Below are 25,925 nucleotides of genomic sequence, written 5' to 3' on the forward strand. Positions count from 1 at the left end.
TGTGATGCTTAAGTCTGTAATCTATAACATATCACTTAGAAGTAAAATTATTGAATATATGCCCACAAAATATCAAATTGCAGTATAATGTACTAATAATATTTATGTATTACCACAAACATAAAGGCAAGGGTAACCAAGAAAATATGAAGAAAGTAGATTGAATAATTTTGTCAGTATAATTTTTCTGCCATTACAATAATTGTACTAAATATAAACAAGCATTTATTAAGTACCTACTTAATGGGCCTGGCATGATGCTAGTTGCTGAAGATTCAAGGATAAAAGATAAAAATGAAAACAATTCTTTCCCTAAAGAAACTTACATTTATATGTGTGTGTGTGTGTGTATACACACAGATATAACAAATACAATAGACATAAGAAATACAAAATGATTTTCAGAACAGGGTGAGCACAAAAAACTAGGGGGAATTAGGATCTTGTGGTTCCAGCCTTAAAAGGACCAACAGAACTCCAATGGCAAAGGCAATCAGGGAGGGCACTGAGGGCAGGAGACCAGAAGGAAGAAAAGCACCAAGATGGGAGAGAGAAGGTTCTGTTAGGACCAGCAAGTAAAGCCAGTTTGGCTGGAGGATAAAGTCTATGTGAAATCAGTCTGAAAAGGGAAGTTGGAGTTGGTTTGTGAAGGGATCTAACTGACAAGCAGAGGAGTTTGCATTTTATCCTGGAGCTTCCCAAGTAGGGGGTGTGACATGGTCAGATCTGTGCTGCAGGAATATCAGATGGATTGGAGAGAGAAGAAATCAGAGGCAGAGACATATGGGAAGTCGTTTGGAAATAATGAGAGCCTAATCAAAGGTAGTGGTGTAAGTGGAAAAGGGGGAATCAGCGTCAGAGATGCAGTAGAGGTAGAATCAACACAACTTGGCAAATTAACGTATGTGGGAGGGAAAGAGAATTATTCATCAAGGAAGGCATTACTGGCTCCACATACTCACTTACCCTTCTTTCCCCCAGTTCTTAGTCCTAGTCAGGGAGTCATCGCCACTTCTAGAACCCCCCCTACTGCTGTCACATAGGAACCCTCCTCTTTTTAAATTTCATGTAATCTGAATTCATCGTGTAATCTTTTTTTTTTTTTGTACATTGTTTTTTATTTATTTTAAACTTAGGTACAATATAAGAAGAAAAGAAAAAAAGAACTTTTCCATGTACACAGCAGAACATGAGAGGATTCAATATTAAAAAAATTCCCATTTCAAGAAAACATATATAATAAATAATACCCATTGTTTTCAAAGCTGTCCAGCTTTTTCTTTGTTTCATTGTTGGTTTTCTCTTGTTCTCTGCTGTGCACTTTTTACTTTATTTTCCCCCCTCCTTCGCCATCCCCCAGTGTAAAGAATATTATGATTAAGTACAAATAAATATCCATATACATATCTATAAACATACACATATACTCACAAATAAGTAAGCCCATACTATGCTTATTACCACCTGTCATCTGCCTCTCTGAAGGTAGAAAGTATCTTCCTTCATAAGTTCAAATCTTTCCATATTTTCCTAGATCAACCAGCTCTTTATTTCCTACATCATACCAATATTTCAGCCTAATCACATTCTATCTGAAACTTTGTTTTTCCCCAATTTTTTTTAGTTTGTTTTCCCCCCCATTTTTCTGTATTCCTTCTATTCTTGGCTACATAAGTTCTATTTATACTAGAAAAATTTAATTGAAAATAATTGAAATGATTAATTTTACACAATGCTCTCACCTTATAATATAGTTTAAGGTCTGATACTGCTAAATCTACTTGCTTTACATCTTTTCTCCCTGGTTTCTTTGAAGTTCCTGACCTTTTGGTCTTCCAAATGAATTTTGTTATTATTTTTTTAACTCAATAAAATAATTTTTTTAATAACTTGGTTGGTATGAATTTGAAAAGTTACACAAAATTGTTATTTTAAAAATTATATTGGTTTTACCTACCCATGAACAATAAATATTACTTCAATTATTTGGATGTGAGTTTATTTGAATAAAGTGTTTTATGATTATGGTCATATAGTTTCTATGTCTATTTTGGCAGGTATATGCCATGTTTAGTTATTCTAAAAGTTCTAAAATAATATTGAATACTATTGCTAAAACATAGTGTAGTTTCTCTATTTTCTCTTGTGATAAAATCTATTATAACTTTAACTTTGTCTGAGATCATGATTACTAGCCCTGCTATTTTTACATAATAAATTCTACTCCTATACTTTATCTTTGTGTGTAACTTGCATTTTTATAATGTTTCCTGAAAGCAATATGCTGTTGAATTCAAATTTTTAATCTGCTGTTTCCATTTTATGGGTAAATTCATCCCATTCACATTCTAAGCTACAATTACTTGTGCATTTTCCTCCTTCCTATTTTTCCTCACTATCCTTCTCACCCTACTTACCCTATCCCTCCTCACTACTCTGCTTGACTCCTACCCACTACCTTTCCTTCCTATTGCTTGACCTTCTAAGAGTCCCTCCCTTATTCTCTCTCCCCAATCCTTGTCCTTGTATTTCTTTTTGAATTTAGGAGACTTTTATACCCTTCTAAATATATGTCGTTTCCTCTTTAACCCGTTCCCATGAGAGTAAGGTTCCAACACTACCTGCCCCACCACTAACTTCTCCTGTATCCATTTTTCCTTTTATGCTTCATTTACATGAGATAATTCCTCCTTTTCATCTCTCCCTATATAATTTTATTATTTTAGAATTACCCCATAATACTCAGCTCAGCCCAAATCTTTCTTTTGAACTACTCAAAATAATAATGGCAGTCATAAAAATAGTGCTAATATTTTCACACATAAGAAGTAATTGCTTTGTCTTTATTGAGTCCCTTATAATTGATCTTTAAGGTTTACCATATATTTCTCCTGGATATTTTATATTGAATTTTCCCTTAAGTTCTAGATTGCCCCCCCTACCAATCTGAAAGTCTTTCAAGTTGTTAAATGTCCATTTTTTTCATTCAGGATTATACTTAACTTTGCTGGGTAAGTTACCCTTGGTTGTAACCCCAACCTTTTCACTCAATAGAATATAGTATTCCAAGACCTATGGTCCTTCAATATAGTAGTTGTAGGCCTTGTGTAATCCTTATTGTAGCTCCATGATATTTAAATGGAGTTTTTTTCTTGTTGCTTCCAATATCTTCTCCTTAACTTGAAAGCTTTAAAACTTGGCTATGATATTCCTATAAGTTTTCCTCCTAGGATCTCTTTCAAGTGGTGATCAGTGGATTTTTTTTTTTCCTATTTCTGCTTTGCCTTCTTGTTCTAGAACTTCAGGGCAATTTTCCTTGACAAGTTCTTATAATAGTGTATCAAGATTCCTTTTTAAAATCATAATTTTCAGGTAGTCAGGCTATTCTTTTATTATCTCTCCTTGATCTGTTCTCTAGATCAGTTGTTTTTCTAATAAGATGTTTCACTTTCTCTTCTATTTTTTCATTCTTTTAGTTTTATGATTTTTTGATGTCTTAGGATATCACTAGCTTCCCCTTGCTCCATACTCACCCTTCTTCCAAACTTTCCCATTACTTTCACAAATACCAGCATTACTCTGGCATCATTATTGACTTCTTATTCTCATTCAGCCTCCTGCATCCAGAGTTGTCACACCTTATACTTTATTTCTCCACACTTCTCATATAAATCACATCCCCTTTTCTTCATTCCTATAGTCATTAGCCTAGTGGCTTTTAGGCCTTTATCACCTCTGGCCTGCACTACTAAAAAGTGGCTTCATAATTGATTGCCCTGCCACAAGTAACTTACCATTTATTCTCCCATATATCCTCCTTAGAGATGCCAAAGTGACCTTTAATAAATAGCAGGCCCATGTAAACCGCATCACATTGTCACTTCAAATTTCAGCAACTGTCTAGTCCCACTAGGATCAAATATAAACTTTTCTGTTTGGTATTTAAACTCTTCACAACCTGATCCCTTCATATAGTTTCTGTCATCTTATCCTCCATGCATGGTATGAAAGCAATACTGTCATACTAACCATTTCTCACTCATGACACTCCATCTCCCATCTACTGACTTTCCTCTATTCCTTGAATGCTTTTCCTCCCCACCTCCACCCTTCATAATTCCTAAATTTAAGATTTAGCTAAAAATCATCACCTTCTAGTTCTACTAGTTCTGTCATCTCTAAGGCAATATCCTATTGCTCAGTACTTAAATCTATTTATGTATATAAGCCATCTCCACAATTAGAATGTATAATGCTTGAGGCTGGAGATTAAAAACAAAACAAAAACAAAAACCTAAGTGCTTAGCACAGTGTATGGCATTCAGTAATTGCTAAATAAATGCTTGTTGAATGATTAACTGGAACTTAGATAAGAGATGAAAATAATATATATAGATCCAGGAATCAGCTGCACAGAGATCATGAAAATCATGGGAAAAATGGTTTTTCTTAGAGTTATACTGAATTGTACAATGACTGGACAAAAACATGACGTATTCAGAACTCCAAATACTATGTTTCAAATTTCTAACTTATTCTATTAGTGTAGAATACAATTTTTAGTTTCTAGATGTAAATGAACAGTTTAAAATATTTACCAAATGTCCTGCATGTTATATTTAAATGTACTATTACTGTATTCATTTAGGTTATACTTATGTATTTATCTTGAATACCTAATTACAATATTAAGCAGAGAGTAAAGGCACTTTGTTTACCTTATATATTTTAAAGTATGGATGTATATATTTATCACATTAAATATTTTTGTGTACAATTCTACAGAACTGTATAGTCTAAGCTTATTTATTTCAGTCTATAGATGGTAACAGTAGTACTGTTGTCCATAAAGGTATATAGTTTCATTCATTTAATTTTTTCTAAGGACATCAGAATTGTGGGCACCTTTTCTTTTAATATAGTCAGAGAAGCCACCTAAAATTGGTGACTTTTTCAAGTAAGGTGGTCTTTTGAGACAAATATTTTAAGGAAAGCAAAAAGACTAATTTTAAGGGATAGTATGCAGCTCAGGGTTAGGAAGGGCCTCTAATATTCATCTCAATTTAACAAACATTAAGTACCTACTACATACTTCTGCTAAGATTGGAAAAAAATTAAAATAATATAGGCATTTCAGCCACAAAAAAATGTATATTCTACTTGGAGAATACAACACAGACTAAGTGGATACAAGACTATCTGAAGAGAAAATAAGCATTAACCACTATCTGGGTCAAGGAAAAGTTCTAAATTAGAGCTGGTGCCATTGATCTGGGCCTGAAAGGAAGGTGAAGAGGCAAAGGTGAGAAGTGCAGGCTCTGTCCCTGCAATGAAATGAGACAGACACAGGAGACAGAATTGATGAGTTCAAGGAATATTTAAGTAGGAGAGACAGGATGGAACAGAGAGAAAGAGAATTACTAGAAACTACTTTGAAAAACATGGTGGAAGGCATATTGTGAAGGAGTTTAATTAAAGAGCACAGTGAGTTTCTCTTTTACTCTAGAGGCAAAAGGGAAACCCTCAAGATTTTGGAATAGAAGAACGACAGGGTAAGAGCTGTGTCTTATTAAGTATCTATATGTGTAGCAAAGATGCAAAGATACCCCCCCCCAAAAAAGCCTATATTCTACTGAAGAGAAATAATATAAACAGATCAAACTATAAGAATTCATTTAACATCTATGTTCCAGATGCTGTTAGTTGCTAGGAATACCATGACAAAAACAAAACAGTCCCAGCTTAAATTCCATCAAGAGAAAGAACATATAAGTCAGTCAGTCAGTCAATCACCATTTCTTTTTTTTTGGGGGGGGGGGTGTCAATGGGGGTTAAGTGACTTGCCCAGGGTCACACAGCTAGCAAGTGGCAAGTGTCTGAGGCCGGATTTGAACTCAGGTCCTCCTGAATCCAGGGCCAGTGCTTTATCCACTGTGCCACCTAGCTGCCCCCAATCACCATTTCTTAAGCACCTACTAAATGCCAGAGACAACAAAACAAAACACCAAAACAGTGCCCCCCCCACCCATAAGGAGCTCAAACTCAAAATGGGGAGAACAATAAGCAAATAGATATGTATAAGCAAGCCACATACAGAACAAATTGGAAATAAGAGAAGGAAGGCACTAGAGGTAAGACGGGTTGGAAAAGGTTTCCTATAAAATATAGTATTAAGATATAAGTAGACTTAATTTGAAAAAAATAGATACAAGATAAATACTATGCAATTGGGGGGCTGAGGGTGGAGCATTAGCAGTTGAGTAAATCAATAAAAGCTTTGTATAAGGCAAGGGAAGGGAACAAGCATTTTTTAAGTTCTTATTATGTGCCAGAAACTGTACTTTTGTAAATATTATCTCATGTGATCCTTACAACATACCTGGGAAGTAGGTGCTATTATAATTCCCATTTTACAATTCAGAAAACTAAGGCAGACAAGTGGTTAAGTGACTTACTTGCCCAGGGTCACACAGCTGGTGAGTGTCTGAAACCATATTTGAACTCAAGTCTTCCTGACTCCAGGCCCAGTGCACTATATCACCACTACATCACCACTATATCACTTAGCTCATTCTATAGGAAGTAACATTTGACCTCAATTACTGAGTAAGGGAAGAGGTGATATGAACACCCTTGGGCTGAAGGAAGATCACTTTGACAGCTGAATGAAGGATGGGGTGAAGCAGGAAGAGACTCGAGGGAGCAAGGCCAAATAGAATACTATTGCAACAGTGTCAGCATGATGAAGTGAGGGCCTGCGCCAGTGTTGTGACTGTGTGAAAGGAAAGAAGAGGACCTATACGAGAGAAGTCACATAGGCAGAAATGACAGGACTTGATCACAGATTGGGTATTTGGCATGAAGGCAAATACTGAGTCAGTCTGGGCGACCAAGGATGGTGGGGCCTTCAGCATTAACGGGAAAATTTGTGTGATGATTAAAAAGGTTCAAGAGATATAGTTTATGGGCAGTTTAATCATTTTATTATTAAGGCCAGCAGGGCTTTATATACCCTTTGAAGCAATAAAGGACTGATATCACCCATCATCATATCACCCCTAGACAGATAAAATTATCTCTACTCAGACCATCCCCAACTATACCAGACCACTCCCAACCTTGAGCTATCTAGACAAAAGGACCTGTTTCCACCCAAGTTTGAGTAGAACACAATGGGCTTCCCCACCCTAGATTAAATCCCTAGCAAGATTGGGTGGGGTCTGACTAAAATCAGTAGAGTTACAGCAATCTCATTATCATTAATGTTCTTTAAGAAAGCTGAACTTTTTAAAATGAGGAATTTAGAAAAAGTGGGGAGGAGGCAGCTAGGTGACACAGTGGATAAAGCACCGGTCCTGGATTCAGGAGGACCTGAGTTCAAATCCAGCCTCAGACACTTGACACTTACTAGCTGTGTGACCCTGGGCAAGTCGCATAACTTTCACTGCCCCGCAAAAAAAGAAAAGAAAAAGTAAGGACCTCTGAATCTCCCTAAGATATTTGTTATTAATAATCATTTCTCTCATTTGGAAGAGTGGAGGGTTTTGAAGGAAAGATAATTGGCTCAGTTTTGGACAAGATGAGTTTGAGATGTCTAGAGGACATACAATCCAAGATGTCCAACAGGCAGTTGGTAATATAAGAACAGAGGTCAGGAGAGAGGTTATGGCTGACCATTAACATTCCATTCTAGTAATTTTATTCATAATGCAGAGTCCCAAAACTCTTAGTACAGTTTTAAATTACTAAAGCATTAACAATTAAGCTGTTTAATCCCTGACTGTTTCTTCTTGGGTTATAAGTGGGTGTGGAGGGTCTCTCACTTGTGGTCTGGCTGCCAACATGTCCCATATTACAATCTGTATTACCTATGGGAGTCAGCAGGTATATGAGCCAGTCTGAGGGCAGGGCAGGGCTGAGCCTCTAGGGTGAGAATCCCTTAAGGTCAGGTAGGTGGCTACTGGAACTAGGGCTGAAAAATACAGAATGCTTCACAAATTTGCTGTCATTCTTCAGCAAAGGTCATTATATTACCACAATTTTACTGTATGTGCTGCTGAAACAAATACATAATTAAGCAGTAATCGTTTAAAAGTGCATCAAGACTTCTGGGATTCCCTGAATTAAAACTTAGATATCCAGGTAATAGAGACAAGAATTTTAACAATATATTTTGTTCAGAAGCTATTACCATTCCATACAAAAATAAACATTTTAAAAATGTTGTGAATGACAATGACAAAAACAATGATACTTGGGTTTTTTTCCTCACTCTAGGGTGACTAAAATGACTGGAGATTCAGTGATCTTGGGGGAATTGACACTGATAAGTGTGTTAAGATGGAGTGAGGCTTTGGGACAATAGTGAAAATACAAGAGCTTGAAAATATATAAGTTTTCTTTCATCAGTGGGCCAGGCTATAACATGTATGTGGCTGTTTCCTAAAACATGGAACATTTCCAGGAAACTGGAGAAGAAAAATGGAAATTTATATAAATGTTCTAACATAGTTTTCCTATAATACTAAAATATTAACTGAAAACATACTTAAAAGCATCCAATTCACAGCCCTAACTTCAAAGAATACTTTCTAAGCTGTATTTTATATTTTATTTTTTAAAAAATCATGAGCTGCTTCCTTTAACTGCTTATATTTTTAACAGATTACTTTTCAAGAAATACCTAGTAAATATGTCTTCAAGTAGGCTATCAAATCATGAAAGTTCTATGGAAAATATGGAACACGGAATGTTAATTAGTAATTTGCCAATTTTAAAAATTGACTAAAATTAACAAATAAGTATTGAACACATAGTTTCACCAATTACAGATCACAAATTAAGAGCAAAGATTAATAATTATTATTATAGCTAGTATTACTATAAGGTTTACAAAGTACTTTACACATATTATATCACTACTTTCACAACAACCCTGGAAGGTAGGCACTTTTATTATCCCCATTTTATAGAGAAGGAAACTGAGGGACACAAAGATAATGTGACTTGACCAGGGCCACACAGCTGAAGCAGGACATGAACTCAGGTTCTTCCTGAATCCAGGTCTATTACTTCCCTAGATGCCTCATACCTAGGTTCTCATTCTAAATCCAGAATTCTTTCCATTGAATCTTACACTCTGGGGGGCAGCTAGGTGGCCCAGTGGATACAGCACTGGCCTGGATTCAGGAAGATGGGAGCTCAAATCTGGCCTCAGACACTTGAAACTTACTAGCTGTGTGACCCTGGGCAAGTCACTTAACCTTCATTGCCCCTCAAAAACAAAATAAAACAAAATAGAATCTTATACTCTATGCTACATGGTACAAAGATACAGAATTACAAAACTTCAGAGTAATAGGGAATTCATTACTTCTCAAAGTAGCTCATTTCATGGGACAACTCTAAGTATTAGTAACATTTCCCCTTATATCATGGCAAAATATACTTCTTTACAACATCCATCCATTCCTGAATCTATCCTCTACCCCCTCTGCTAAATGAAGGCCATTTGTCATATATCATCCCTTCCTCCACCCTCCAGAAAAGCCAACCTACAAAGAGTTTCATATTATAGGAAGGAAGGCAAAAACAGGAAAAAGCTTAAGCAATATTTGAAATTTTAAAAGTTCAACAAAATATTTGAGTTATATCAATGCAGTAAATGGTTGCCAAATGAATAATGTAATTGTTATAGCACACATAAAACAAAAGCTCTGGATAAATATTAATATTCAATATTCTTGATTATGTATAATTGTATATTGTTGTGCATTTTTTCCAACTTGGCCATGGAATCATTTCTATTTCTTAAAAATATAAAAACATTTTAAAACGTATACATATGTAGTTCCATGTTAGTCTCTTTACTGTATTAATAAGGCTGTTGGCAGGCAACACTTTTAGTTAGCTACTATTCATCTTACAGTCTATTTTCCTGTTCTGACTAGAGCAAATTTTAATCCCTCAACGTACAGATTTTCTTTCAAAAAAGGTTATCCCTTTCTGGAAAGCTCATGTCCATTGACGTCATGTGATGGATTTACCTGTTGTACGGAGGCATTTGCAGGAAAGAGAAAATGAGACATGGTGATCATCAGGTTCACACAGTCTCATAGCTTAGAACCCCCTAAAGTAAACTTCATATTGTCACTGTTCCTCAGGTACATATGACAGTAAGCATCCAGCCAACAAGACCACATGAAGTTGATTTATTTCTCCAGATGAAAGCTTAACGACACTTCCCTCCCCCCTCAATTGAGGCCTTTTCTTTTTCTTTCTACAAGTGGTTCCTGTATCAGAGAAACAGCTTCCATTTTACCAAGAAATAAACAATTTTTGACCAATAAATCTCATAATACTTCTGTATTCTCTTAGTTCATATCTTTTTAGAGGTGTCTAAAAGTTTATTTTCCAGAGGGGACAATGTGAAAAAGCAATGACTGGGGTCAGAAGAGGTGGGTTTAAATTCCAAGTCATTTGGGCAGCTAGGTGATGCAGTGGGTAGAGCACCGGCCCTGGATTCAGGAGGACCTGAGTTCAAATCTGGCCTCAGACACTTAACACTTACTGGCTGTGTGACCCTGGGCAAGTCGCTTAACCCCAATTGCCTCACTAAAAAAAAAAAAAATCCAAATCATTTAACCTCCTCTGACCTCAGTTAAATAATGGAGGACCACATGGCCTCTCCAGGGTCCCTTACAACTTTCAGTCAGTTATTCTGGGGGGGGGGGGTGTTCCTCACATAATCAGGCAAATCAGTCTGATAGAAATCCTATACCATAAGAAGGATAACCTTCTGACCTTTAAAGTATGATAACAGGCTGCAATTTCATCACAGGGACTCCATGGAATACAAAGAAAATGCTCAAATTTTATGTATTGACCTTGTCTTGCCAAAGGGAGAAACAATAACAACAACAACTAGAATTTCCAAACATAAATCACCTACAGAACCAATATGTGTTATAAACTGTTACTTCTTTTTAAAACCAGAAGTTGCGGTCTATAGGCACCTTCTGGTTTCAAATGGGTTTGGCTGTATCTTAAAGATACTTCTTGAGGCAGCTAGGTGGTGCAGTGGATAGAGCACCAGCCCTGGATTCAGGAGGACCTGAGTTCAAATTTGGCCTCAGACACTTAACACTTACTAGCTGTGTGACCCTGGGCAAGTCACTTAACCCCAACTGCCCTGCAAAAAAAAAAAAAAGATACTTCTTTAGTGTAGACTCACTGAAGACCCAAGGGGTTCTATCACCTAACAAAAAAGGACAAAGACCGCAAAAAAAAAAAAAAGAAAGAAAAGAAAAGAAAAGAAAGGGCAGCTAGGTGGCACAGTAGATAAAGCACTGGCCCTGGATTCAGGAGGACCTGAGTTCAAATCTGGCCTCAGACACTTGACACTTACTAGCTGTGTGATCCTGGACAAGTCACTTAACCCTCATTGCCCTGCAAAAAAAAAAAAAAAGGAACAAAGACTAATCCACTGAATCTGATGAAAATATTTTTCTACAAACTCAATGTTGAACAAAAAGCATTAAAAAAAGAAACATGGTTTTATTTATAGAAAGAAAAAAAACAAGAATTGGCTAATTTTGCAAAGACAGTGAAATTATCAGTCAGTGAAAAAAATTTATCAGTCAAAAAGAACACTTGAATGAATTAATCCATCAAGATGGTAGCCCTACAGAGACTGAGCCTAAAAGTTCTACTTATTTTCATATCAAAACCATTAAATTTAGAAGATATAAGAAAAAATAATTGCTAATAATAGAATGACATTAAATGAAAATGTTAGTCAATCAATCCTACCAAGTACCATAGAAATGAGTCGCTACGGGCAAACACTCTAGAAAAAAAATGATTTAACCTTTTAACCAACTTTTTCTATGAAAATCTATTTTGAAATATATAGTGTATACTCCCCTTTGCCACCTTAAAGTGTCATATTGCACTATCAACGATGGAGTGTGCTATAGGTGTTGAATGACTACAGTTTTTATCTTATTGGTGCATACAATGAAATGCCTGGCCCCTCACCTTCACACTCAAGCTAATAAACTTCAATGCTTATCAAATGAAAATATCTCCCCTTTAAAAGGTTAGATTTAGCCAGCACAATAAACATGTAGGATCCCTCTAATGTTAGTTATTCCCATATATTTCTATCTTTGCCAATCTGGTGGTTTGTGAGTTGCAATCTCAGAATGATTTATTTCATATGCCCCTTACTAATTATTTGGAATACTCTTTCATATGGTTAATAGTTGTAGTTCTGAGAAAAGTTTGTTCATATCCTTTGACCACTTATCCATTGGGAAATAGCTTTTAGTCACATATTTTCTGTTAGTTAACTGCATTAGATATCAAGCCCCTTATGAAGGATATTTGATGGAAGGCCACAAATATTTTAATGACCAAATTAACTTCCCTTGCCCATGTACATTCACCACCCCTAGATACCTGCCTCTAATTCAGCAATCATATCCTTTTAAATGAAAAGTTTTACATATGTAAAGTAATGAAAGAATAATGGATTTTTTTATCGGGAAATTTTAAAAATTGCAATAATAGCTCTATCTTTATTTCAACTTCAATTTGAAAAAGGCTCCTTTGATTATTCATAGTTTTGTTGTTGTTCAGTCACTTCATGACTCCTTTTGCGATTTTCTTGGCAAAGATACAGGTGTGACTTCTCATGCATTCTCCAGCTCAATTTACATATGAGGAAACTGAAGCAAAGAGGGTAAAGTGACTTGCCAAGGTCACACAGCTAGTATGTATCCGAGGCCAGATTTGAATTCAGGAAGATGAGTCTTCCTAATTTCAGGCCTGGCACTCTATCTACTGTGCCACCTCGCTGCTCTATTCACATTATTTGGAACATGCTAACCAAGACACCTTTCTCTCAACTCAGGTAAGCATCTTACCTTCTTTGGCCATCTGGTCCCTCAATTGTAAAACCTAGGGAGATAAAGTTAGGTAGTTCACCTGAGATCAATTCATCTGAAGTTTACAGCTGTAAAGGACCTCAGAGGCCATTCAGTCCAACTCTCATTTTACAGATAAGTAAACTCAGGCAATTGAGAGGTTAAAACACTTGCCCAAGATCACACAGATGAGAAGAAGAGCCAGGATTTGAAGCTAAGATCTTCTTTCTCCTAATTCAGGATTCAGTTCCTGTAGTTCAGGAACTAAACTACAATGCCTCTCTGAAATGATGCCTAAAATAATTTCTAGCTTTAAAGTTTTATTTTTCATGATTGAATATTCTATATTTTCCCTGACTAAATTAAACATTAATTTAGATTTTTTTAAAGAATAAGAAATTTCTTCCTCTCTAAATTTTATGTAAAAAAAAAAACAAAAGAAAATTTTCAGTTATTATTATTAATGATAGCAGTTAGTAGAAAAGACTAACTACATAAAAAAGTAAGGTGTAGGGGGCAACTAGATGGCGCAGTGGTTAAAGCACCGGCCCTGGATTCAGGAGTACCTGAGTTCAAATCCGGCCTCAGACACTTAACACTTACTAGCTGTGTGACCCTGGGCAAGTCACTTAACCCCCATTGCCCCGCAAAAAAAAAAAAAAAAAAGTAAGGTGTAATATCAATATAATTTTATAAAACCACAGGTAAATAGACCATTATCCTTGAAATTTTATGTAATATCCTCATCACTTCATCATTATTTGACAAGGATATCTGATTAGAATAGAAAAGTGAAAAGTCATAATAAATACTCTTAAATAGTTGAGAGTTCCACATCCAATAAAATTAGACATACTACAAAATAGATTGTAAAAGAAAATCAAAGCTTGTTATAAAATGCAAATTTTACCATTAGAATAGGCTTTATCAAAGCATCTTTTTAGCATAATTCACATAGCTTAGAAATTACCGGCAACAATGAAAAACAAAAGAATCTTTTTGTGGATGAACAATAAGCAGAGAAGAAATTTATCAAAGATGATTAATAAATTAACACCAGGTACACACAATGTTCAAGGCATTCAGGTAAAGATGTGCACACAAAAATGAAAACTAGCATATTCTTTGTCCTCAAGAAATACAAGCTATTGCATATAAGGGATAAAAGTTGTACACAGATAATTATCACATAAGGTAGATCTGATGAGGGTAAAGGAGGGGTCTAGACAAAGTACTGTAAGAAATAAGAAGGGAGGAAGTTTCAGCTAGAGAAATCAAGGAAGGCTGCAAAGAAGTGCAATGATCTGGATCTAAAAGAGAAAAAAAGCATGTCAGTAAACAGAAATATGGAATAAGAATGTACCATGCTGAAAGAATTGGAAATTGAGGGGATGGCCATCAGTTAGGGAATGGCTAAACAAGCTGTGGTATATGAATGTAATAGAATACTATTGTGCTGTAAAAAATAATAAGCAGATGAATTTCAGAAAAACCTGGAAAGACTTAAATGAATTGATGCTGAGTGAAATGAGCAGAACCAAGAGAACATTGGACACAGTATCAACAACTGTGATAAACTTAACTCTTCTCAGCAATACAATGATATAAGACAACGCCAAAAGACTTATGGTGGAAAAAGAACTATGGAGTCTGAATGTAGATTGAATTCAGCACACTATTTTCACTTTTGTTGCTGCTTTTTTGTTGCTGTTTATTTTTTCTTGCATTTTTTTCCTATTGTTCTGCTTCTTCTCTTACAACACGACTAATGTAGAAATGTGTTTAACATGACTGTAATGCATAACCTATATCAGATTGCAAGCTGGCTTCAGAAAGGGGGAGGGAAGGGAGGATGGGAGAAAAAAATGGAACTAAAAAAATAGCTTTACTTGTAATTGGAAAAAAATTTTAATAAAAAAATTATAAAAAAGAATGTATCATGCATGGGTAAGAGGCTACATGAACACACAAATGCATGAAAGGAAAAGACAAGACTGGGGAATCACTAGTGCAGTAAATTTTGACTAAAAAATACATGAATATAGTAAAGCAGAATAGAGTGAGGTAAATACCAGAAAGTGTCTTTTTCAGTGTGGTATTCTGCTATGTGCTGTACATAGTGAATTAAACATACCTGGATTCTGTATCCTGAGAGTTTAAAAATGTACAACAGATGATGGACATGGATAAGATATGAATATGGATAAAGAAGTACACAATAAATAAAAGAAAAAAACTCTTTGCATTACATATGGCAGATAAGTAAATACTATCATATTCTCATCAGCCTGTGCTGCTCAAGAAAAGGATCCCAGCTGAAATGATGGCAAATAGAAGCCACTATTACATCTGCATTGGAGTAATAGGCACCAAAATCAATAGACAAAGAGACAAAAAGATGAGAAGTCAGGGTAGGCCAGGTCATTAACTGATACAAAAACAGGAGGGGCAGCTAGGTTGTGTAGTGGATTGAGTGCCAGGCCTGAAGTCAGGAAGACCTAAGCTCAAATCTGACCTCAGACACTTACCACCTGTGTGAACCTGGGCAGGTCACTTAATCCTGGAGCTGGAGAAGGAAATGGCAAACTACTCCATTATCTCTGCCAAGAAAACCCCAAAGTGCATCATGAAGAATTGGATACAACTGAAAAAACAACTGTATTTAAAATAGATGATGCCAGAAGTCTTTGACCATTTATAGCAGAAACCTTTGGAAACTCAGTAAATTGAACTAAGCTTACTTCCCTTTTCTAAAAATGTTTTATTTTTTTTCAATTACATATAAAAAACATTTTGAACATTCATTTTTAAAAATTTTGAGTTCCAAATTCTTTCACTATCTTCCCTCCTCCATTCTCATTGAGAAGGCAAACAATTTGATAGAGATTGTACATGTGCAATAATGCAAAACATTTCCAAAAACCATCACAAGAAAAACAAAGTATTAAAAAAAAAAGTATGCTTCAATTTGCATTCTGACTCCATCCGGTTTTTTCTCTGGAGGTGGATAGCATTTTTCATCCCAAGTCCTTCAGAACTGTCTTGGATCACTGTATTGCTGAGAATAGCTAGGTCATTCACAGTTGTTCATCATTGTACAATACTGCTGTTACTAAAATACCGAAAAAAGTACTTCATATAATAGCAAAGAACTGGAAACAAAATAGATATTCACTGATTGGCTAAACAGACTGTGGTATTGGAATATAATTGTGCCAAAATAACCAACAACTCTGAAAAATATAAAGAAGCAAAGTAAGACTAGTAGAATTGATACAAAGTAGGCAGAATGAGAAAAACAAAATACACAATGACTATAATAATGTCAATGGAAGCAACAATAAGGAAAATGAATGCTGTGTAATTATAGTGATGAAAGTGGTCCTGAAGAAGAAGAGAGAAAAATATATTCTTGTCATTCATGAGAGATATAGGAGATATGTGGAAGACTAGACTCCAGTTGTGGAACACTGGAAAACCTCTCAGATTTCATTAAAGTGTTGGTTAGTTTTGTTGAATGACCCTTTTAAAAAATCTTTTCTCGGGCAGCTAGGTGGCACAGTGGATAGAGCACCGGCCCTGGAGTCAGGAGGACCTGAGTTCAAATCTGGCCTCAGACACTTAACACTTACTAGCTGTGTGACCCTGGGCAAGTCACTTAAACCCAATTGCCTCACCAAAAAAAAAAAAAATCTTTTCTCCTTTTTTTGTTTTTTGTTAAAAAGAATGGCTCTTTGGTAGAAGAGTGGAGAGGGGCCTGTTGAAAATAAAGGTCATATAAAAAACATATCAGGGCAGCTAGGTGGCACAGTGGATAGAGCACCAGCCCTGGAGTCAGGAGTACCTGAGTTCAAATCCGGCCTCAACACTTACTAGCTGTGTGACCCTGGGCAAGTAACTTAACCCCAATTGCCTCACTAAAAACAAACAAACAAACAAAAAAAAAACCCATATCAATCAATTTTTTAAAAGAATGGAAAATTTTAAAAATTAGTTTTTTACATTTAGAAGTTTGCTTTGGAAAAACAAATATCAATCTAGTTTTCTGAAAACTGTAACATTTAGAATCCAAATTTATAATTTCTTCAACTTTATTGAATATACTGGGACAAACATTCATAAAAGATTATATCGTTTTTCTTCACATTCAGCTTTATGCAATTAAATTACAGAATTACTTAATTTTTTTTTTTTTTGGTGAGGCACTTGGGGTTAAGAGACTTGCTCAGGGTCACACAGCTAGTAAGTGTAAAGTGTCTGAGGTCGGATTTGAACTCAGGTCCTCCTGACTCCAGGGCCAGTGCTCTATCCACTGTGCCACCTAGCTGCCCCAGGATTACTTAAATTAAACTACAGAAAGGCTAAACATGATACAACTTGTCCTCTGAAAAGTGTGCTTCAATAAAACTGACTTATTGTTAAAGAGTATAGCCTTTTACAAGCCCCAAATGGTACAGTATTATGCATCTGAAGTCATTCACCTGAATTTTATTTTTTGCATATATAGTATGGCTTTTCTTTAGAATTTCATGCCATGGTTCAGAAATAAATTTAACAGATATAAATCATAAATAATCCAAAACATGTAGAGCTAAGACATTTTCTTTCTGTTTAAAGAGGTGATCATAAGCTAGCATGTCACCAAAAACCAAGAGTAAATCTACTGGGGAAATAAAAATTAGAAATGAAAGAAAAATTCCTAATGAATGTTCCACAATATGGAACTCAGTCATAGTGCTCGTTATTTATTCAATTAATTGAATGAACTTTTATGTTCCATTATTTTGAAAAGGACATGTGACTAAGCATGCGCTCTAGTCATCTTCCTATACATAATCAAATCTATGTTTCCTAATATTACAGATCTCTTTCAAGAGTGTCTGCAATGTTCCAGAGCTTGATGCAATTAGCACATCATCATTGTGAAACAGGAGTATCTTATCATCTATAAGGAATCCCCACACAATGTGCACTCTATACTGGATGTCCTCTGTGCTAAGTTTTGGTGATAGAAGGACAGGCAAAGCATTGTTTCTGCCCTCAAAGAGCTCACATCCTAATGGAGGAGAAAACATGTAAGTATCTGGGAACATACCAGATATAGACAGAGCAGACAGAAGGCAATCTTAGAGGGCAGGCACTAGGTAGCAGAGGACTAGGGAAGGAGGGACATAAGAGGCCTCTTGTAGAAGGTGGAATTTGAACAAAGTATTAGAGGACAGATGGGAGGCCAGGAGGTTAAGGTAAAAGGGCACACAGCATTCCAGGGATAAGGGGCATAGATTCAGGAGAGGGCATGAAGTGTGTGAGGAATCGCCAGTAACCCAGTGTAGCTGGATCACAGACTGTGTGGAGGAGGAGAAAGGATGAGAAGGTTGGCCATGTTTTGAACAGTTTTGACTATAAAACAGAGATGAGCTGTCCTCATCTTTCTCCAAAGTTCTCCCAATAGTTATAGGATCAAAGACTACAGGAGGAAGAGCTATCAGAGGCTATCTATTCTAACTCTATCATTTTACAAATACACAAACTGATAGTAGTAGAATTTTAACCCAGGTCCCCCAATTCCTCAACCAGTGCTCCTTCTATAGTTCCAAACAACTTACAGTATACTTTCACCTGATTACCCATTGGCACATCAAATTCAACCTGTCTAAAACAAATACAATATTTTCCCCCATAAAGCAGCTTTTTATTCTGACTTCATCATTTCTGTTAGTGGCACCAACATACCCCCAGTCTCCAAAGTTCAAAATTAGGGGGTTATCTTTGATTCTTCCCTTTCTCCCTCATACTGAATCATTTAGCAGGTTTAATCAATTCCTCCTTTGAAAAATCTCTGGCATGTCATACTTCCTCTGTATTCTCACTATTACTACTCTACTAAAGATCTTCATGAGCAACCATGTGAACTATTCCAATTATCTATTCTTGATTCTCCCCCTTTCATCTTCTCTCCAACTCCAATCCATTCTTCATAAAGCAACCATTCACATGCAAAGATCTGATCACCTAATTTCTTTGCTCTAAGAAAAAAAAATCAATGGCTCCCTAAGCCTACAGAGGAAAGTTAAATATCTCCTTTGCCTAGCATTCAAACCCCTCAACAATCTAGAATTCACTGACATGGTATCAATAAACCAGTATTTATTCAATACCTTCTATATAGCAAACATTATGTTGGGTCCTGGAGATAAAAATACAAAGAATGAAACAATCCTCTCTACTCAAGGAGACTTACATTTCATAAAGAGAGACAAAATGTACATTTTGCATAAAAAGTAGTTAAATACAAAAATATAAGGGAGGGTGAGCATCAGTGTCAGGAAAGGCTTTAAATGGAAGGTGATAAATGAGCTAGAAAGTGCAGGAAGGGTACGATTCGATGAGACAGAGGTAAACAGGGAGACAATTCCAGGAATGGAGGATAGCTGGGACAAAGGCATATAGACAGGGGACTGAGTGTCATGTACGAGGAAAAAAAGAAGCCAGTTTGTCTGATCACAGTGTACAGGAGAGGGAGTAACATATAATGAGGGAGGCTTGGGGCCAGGCTGTGAAGGGCTTTCAAAGCTAAATAGAAATTTCTATTTTATCCTAGAACCAATAGGGAGGCACTAGAATTTATTGAGTAAACAGGACACTAAAAATACACTGATCTCACGTCTCTCTGAATTTAACTTATTTCCTGAGAGTAAAATGCCAATTCTCTTTATTTGCCTGTTAAATTCCTTCCTGTTCCTTAATGTACAATTCAAATGCCACCTTCTCCAGGAAGCCTTTCTTGATATATCCTGACACCTGTTGGTAAGGATCACCTTACCAACCTCCCACAGTAGCACATGGTTTATTTTATTTTGTTCCCTGAACTTATATTATTCCTGTACTAGACTGTGAGTTCCATGAAGTCTGACACAGTGTTTATCTAACCTTTTCCTTCCCTCAGGTTTAAGCAGACAAAATAGGAGACTGATAAATGTTTGGAATAAGTCAATAGTATCGATAAAAAATATAACAAAAATCAGTATTTGCTTTAGAAAAATGTTTAAATTTAAATTAGGCAAATCTGCAAATAACAAGAAATCACAAAGTTTAAAAGCAACAGCTTTGAAAATGCAAAAGTTGCATAGAATTTTCTCCATTTTTATAAAAGCAAAAAAAAAAAAAATACAGGTAAAATGGGACCAAACAGTCACAGGCCTCTGAGAATTAAAAGACAAGTGATGATTTCTCCCTAGACAAAGGCTTAGAAGAAGGAGGTTTAAGCTTACTGTGTGCCAAGGCTACAAAGAAAGGCAAAGAAGAGGTTCCTCATTGCTAACTTTGGAACTGAAAAGACCCTTGATTTCATTTTTGGGGGTAACTTACATTGAATCAGATTGTTAAATTTGGGGGACTGTGTCTGTCCTGAAGAAAAAAATCTTAACACCGCCTGGCTAAAAAAAAAAATGTGGGACCCTTCCTGAACTTAAGCAGGTGCCTGGAGTCCTAGGCTGCTTGACAGGTAAAGCCTTCAAGGGCCCAGAGTCTGTATCTGATACTTCATTTGGGAAGATGAGTTTTGCATACATGACAGATCTTCATATCATCAAGTAAAATTTATTGAATATTATTATATGAAAACCCACATAGGGAGCAGTTAGGTGGTACAGTGGATAAAGCACCAGCCCTGGATTCAGGAGGACCTGAGTTCAAATTTGGATTCAGACACTTGACACTGACTAGCTGTGTGACCCTGGGCAAGTCACTTAACCCTCATTGCCCTGCAAAAAAACAAAAACAAAAAACCTCACATATATCACAGTGTTTAAAGCAAAGTCTTTATAAACTAGTTTATATTTTTAAAAAATCAAAAGATTAAGATTCTATGATATAATATAGAGCTTCTTTACATGTATCTATATGTATATGTACATAAAATTCAATATACTCTGACATAAAAGAAAGAGAAATGGACTAAGATTTAAATAACAGCAAAGAGAACAGTTTAATGGCTAAGAAAACCATTTCATTAAGGAAGACTAGGAGATTTGTTATTTATGTGTGACTCAGACTCCTCCTTTTACTAGCTCCAAGAGATCTTGCTGCTAAAAGTTGGCACAATATTTTGGACAGATCTATACCAAGTTGGTGAGATTTCCTAACAGTCAGTGACTATACAATATCTCATGTTGTTCTTTATACTGTTATCACTCTCCTTACTATTAATTTCAATATGAGAATTCTGCAACTATGGCAGCAAGACTTCACTGATCTCTTTACTTTTCCAAAATTACAGTGGACATAGATTTTTCCTATTATGTACTTGGTTTCAGTTTCAAAAGAAGTCATGGTCATGGCCATGGAATTTTCTAATCTGTAATATATTAGAAAAACTATTTTACTTAGAATTAGGAGACATGTGTTCAAATCCAGGATCATTAGCACATAAGCTCCTTGAGGGAAGAAAATGTCTATGTAATCCTAGTGCTCAGCTCAGTTCCTAGAGCACTGTAAGTGCTTAACGCAGGCTTGTTAACTTGACTTAATCAGAGCTTTACTAGCTACGTGACTATGGACAAGTCACTTAATCTCTCTGAGATTTGATCCCTTTCTCTATAAAATGGCAATACTACCTTTCCTCACGAGGCTGTTATGGGTCATAAGTCACTGGACTTGGAACTATGAAGAGACCCAGAGGCATCAAGAAATGGTGGGTTCCCCCACCCTTAGGGTGTTCAAGCAGATGTCCAACAAGCACTTGTTAGGTAAATAGGGCTGTCTTCTTGTGGATAAGACCAGAAGGAACTTCCAGTTCTTAAATTCTATGATTCTGTAATCTGCTCCAAATGGGGCACAGAAAGATGGAAATGACCATGGTCATACACTCAGTGACCGTGCCAGATGTCAAACTCAGGTCTCCCTGATTCCAGATGCAGTGCTTTTTTAGCTATCTATGCTGGTGTCAACAAAAGTTTTCCATAAACCTTAATACTATATGAGTATAAGCTGCCACTGCTAGCAGTATATAAAATAAATCAGTGGGTCTATGATCTCCTCAGGGCAAATGGTAATAACGATGATTGCCATTACATAAAATAGCTCATCTGATCCTCACAATTCTGCAATATAGATGAAACTAATTCTCAGAGAGGTTACACATGGTTTTACTGACTCCAAGACTAGTATCCTATTTATCAGGCGAGGATGGAAGTAAGAGAAGAAAAGTAAGCTGAAGAAATACCAATAATACTATAAGAAATGCTGAGAAGCTTATCTGGCTTACTGATACCCCAAAGATATTAAGGGGAAATAAATCAAGCTTTTAAAAATCTCAAGCGAAAATGGGGAGGGGGAACCTATCAAAATGGAAAATAACAGAGACACGAGGTAAAAACATTGTTGGAAAAGACAAAAAACAAAATTAATGCAGTAAAGAATGACTGAAGTAGAAGAACATCCAAGAAGATAAAAGAACTAAAAGGACAATTGGAAGCACTACAGGAAAAAGTCCCTGATCTTGAGGATACACGATCAAATGTCAGAATAAGTGGTAATCCAAAATACATCAAAAAAGAAAAGAATCTGAACACTATGTTATAAGAAATAGTCCAAGAAAGCTTCATGGAATTATCAAGAACAAAAACACTCTTTAAATAGAAACAACTCACAGGGTTCCAGCAAGGAGAAATCCAAAATGCAGCTCACCAAGACACATAATCTCTAAGTGTCAAAATTAGAGATAAAGAAAAAAATCTTTTAAGCTATAAAAGAGATTATAGATCAAAAAGAACTGGTCATGATTTCACCAGGCTTCTCAGTAAAAACTGAGAAAAAGAAAACTTGAAGAATGATATATATGGTTAAATGGATCCTAGAACAACTTCTCAGAAAACCTATATGTTAACAGGATCATAAGATTAAGATAGAAGATGCATACTTAAAAACCAACAAGGATCAAATAATTTTTCAAAAATTCATCTAAAAAGATTCATCTAAAATATTACTTCATTTAGAACTGGATAAAATAAGACATAGTTAAAAAGTAAAGGAGTTGCTAATATGAGAGAATTCTGTGCTCCTGGAAATTCAAAAATCAAGAGTTTATGGCCTATTGGAATCAGTAAGTAGAAACCAGGGGGAAGCTAGGTGGTGCAGTGGATAGAGCACTGGCCCTGGATTCAGAAGGACCTGAGTTCAAATCCAGCCTCAGACACTTAACACTTACTAGCTGTGTGACCCTGGGCAAGTCACTTAACCCCAATTGCCTCCAAAAAAACAGAAAAAAAATGTAAACAGGAAGTAGAAACCAAAAGAAATACCCATGAAATAAATCAGATCAAATAAATACTCCTTTGGTGATACACTTGAAATGCAGAACAAATCACCTGGGGGAATGTCAAAAAATATCTCAGTTGAAAAGTAAGAATATCCTTAGTCCACATACAAGAAATCCTGCACCAAAAATAGAGAAGTAGTAGGTTTTCACTCACACTAAAAACTACAGCAATAATCACTCAAAAGGAAGTACAATTTATTGGGAATAAAAAACACACTTATGAATTATACCATTAATAAGATGTAAGAGGGAAAAGCTAGGTGGCACAGTGGATAAAGTACCGCCCTGGATTCAGAAGGACCTGAGTTCAAATCTGGCCTCAGACACTTGACACTTATTAGCTGTGTGACCTTGGGCAAGTCACTTAACCCTCATTGTCCCGCAAAAAAAGAAAGAAAAAATATGTAAGAGTATTCTGTATTTTTAAAACAAATGCTTAAAACAGCTACTTACAAAGAAAAACCTCATTGTGCTCATATTCTTTTCAAAATAAAAAGGACATTTTTCATATTCAAGTTTCCTTGAAAACTTTCTGAAAATTACTGAAATGATTATTATCTAATACCAGTTCTCTGAAAGTGTTAAAATGGGATTTTCCCTGTATGTAAGAGCAACTTGTGTTTAAAATTTAATGGTTTTTGTGAGCAATCATCAAATATTCATTGCACACCTGCTACGCACCAGGCACTAGACACTGAGGCTATAAGTACAAAGATTGAAAAAATTCCTACTTATAAGGAGCTTACATTCTAATGAGGAAGAAAATAAGCATATATAAAAATGGATATAACATAACTAGAAAATGAATAAATACAACATAGACAAAACAATCAAATATAAGGTAGTTTGGGGGGAAGGCATTGGGAGATCTGGAAAGGCTTCATTTAGAAAATGATGCTGAACTGTGTCTCACAGAAAGAGAAGGACTCCAGGAGGCAGAGGGAAAGAGGGAATGTATTTGAGGCACATGAGATGGTCAGTGCAAAGGAATGGAGCCAGGAGATGGAGTGTCCTGTGTGGGGAACACAGAAGCCAGGTTGGCTCTATCTAGCAAAGGTGATGGCTCTAATGTTAAAAGAAGAGGGAATCTTGGGTTTGAAGGCAGCAAAGAAGGTATTAATTGGTAGGAAAAGGTCAAAGATTTCAGAGAAGGGGAGAGGGGAGATGACTGAGGATGCACCTGCATAAGACTGGAGGGCATGGAGGGGCAGCTAGGTGGCACAGTGGATAGAGCACCGGCCCTGGAGTCAGGAGGACCTGAGTTCAAATCCGGCCTCAGACACTTAACACTTACTAGCTGTGTGACCCTGGGCAAGTCACTTAACCCCAATTGCCTCACTAAAAAAAAAAAAAAAAGACTGGAGGGCATGGTAATAAATGTACATGTAGAGAAGTTAGCCTTGCAAAGGAGAAGGGTCAACTCTTTCTGAGACTGGTGTAAAAGAGGAAGTGGGAGATGATATTAAGGAGTTTGCAGATGACCATTCTGAGATCTCAATTCCATAAACTCTTGAGAATATCCATTTTAAGAACAGTGCCCATGTCAGACAAATCTTCATTCTTCTCTGGGCTCTATTCTTGACTCTCAATACTTTTTCACTAAGCCCCTCCACCAGTCCCTTCTCTCTCTCTTTCTGTTCCTCCCCCCTCCTCCAACCCCAAATACCCCTTGAGAGAGGTTAAGTGACTTTCCCAGGGTCACACAGGTAGTCATTATTAGAGGCAGGACTTAAATTGGAGTCTTCTTGACTCCAAGGACAACACTAAATCTCAGCTAAAATCCCACTTTCTACAAAAAGCCTTTCCTAATCCCCCTTATGAGGCAGAGCCTGCCCTTTGAGATTGTCTCCAATTGATTTGTTAAAAAATACTGCTTTTACGTAGTTGTTCCCATATTGTTTCTCCCTGAGAGCAGGATCTGTTTCTGCTTTTCTTTATATCCCCAGTACACAGCACAGTACCTGGCACATCAGTCAGTACTTAAGAAATGCTTATTGACTTGTTACCTATCTCTGAAATCATCTACCCTGACCCATCTGTGATCAATGCACATCTCCATCAATCTCCCTCCTCTGAAATCTGTTCTTCACCCTCATCACAATCCCAAATTCCCTAATTCCTCTCCTTCTCCTAGTCTGCTATGTTACCTGCTATGGAGACAAGTCAATTAACCAGCCCTCTAGTATTTCTAATATTAATTGGGGTAAATATACATATGCAGACATCAGAGTTTTTGTGAGAAGACTATATTTACTAACTCAAAAGATTACAAAGATTTGAACTAATACTATTGCTCCTTTAATCTTGACTCTAGGGGCAGTCTAGGCAGATAAGTGGCACAGTGGATAGAGCACTGGTCCTGATGTGGGGAGGACCTGAGTTCAAATCTCACCACAGACACTTACTAGCTGTGTCACCCTGGGGAAGTCACTTAACCCTAATTGCCTTAAAAAGTATCTGGGGCCATCTCCAGTCGTCCTGATTATCTATCTTGCCACTGGACCCAGCTGGCTCTAGAGGAGAGAGTGAGGTTGTGACCTTGCACAGCCCTCCCTGACTTCAATCCCATTCAGTGCGAGTCATGACAGCACCTCCTGATATCATGGTCCTTTTGGAGAATGAAGGACAAACAACAACAACAACAAGGGGCAGCCACTACATTACACATTAGCCCCAGT

At 36.4% G+C, this 25,925-nt stretch overlaps 1 protein-coding gene across 5 annotated transcripts in view; it reads right to left on the minus strand.

Moving 5' to 3' along the window:
• MPP7 (MAGUK p55 scaffold protein 7) overlaps nt 1-25,925 on the minus strand; it is a 229,527-nt gene that overhangs the window by 81,735 nt on the left and 121,867 nt on the right. The window contains exon 2 of one of the 5 annotated variants that reach the window (XM_043967390.1): nt 11,408-11,448. The exons of the other annotated variants lie outside the window; for them this stretch is intronic. The gene's annotated coding sequence lies outside the window, so the exon portion shown is untranslated. The remainder of the gene's footprint in view (nt 1-11,407; nt 11,449-25,925) is intronic. 5 annotated transcript variants of the gene reach the window in all.

This window comes from Dromiciops gliroides, chromosome 5, assembly GCF_019393635.1.
Source record: "Dromiciops gliroides isolate mDroGli1 chromosome 5, mDroGli1.pri, whole genome shotgun sequence".
Lineage (NCBI taxonomy): Eukaryota > Metazoa > Chordata > Mammalia > Microbiotheria > Microbiotheriidae > Dromiciops > Dromiciops gliroides.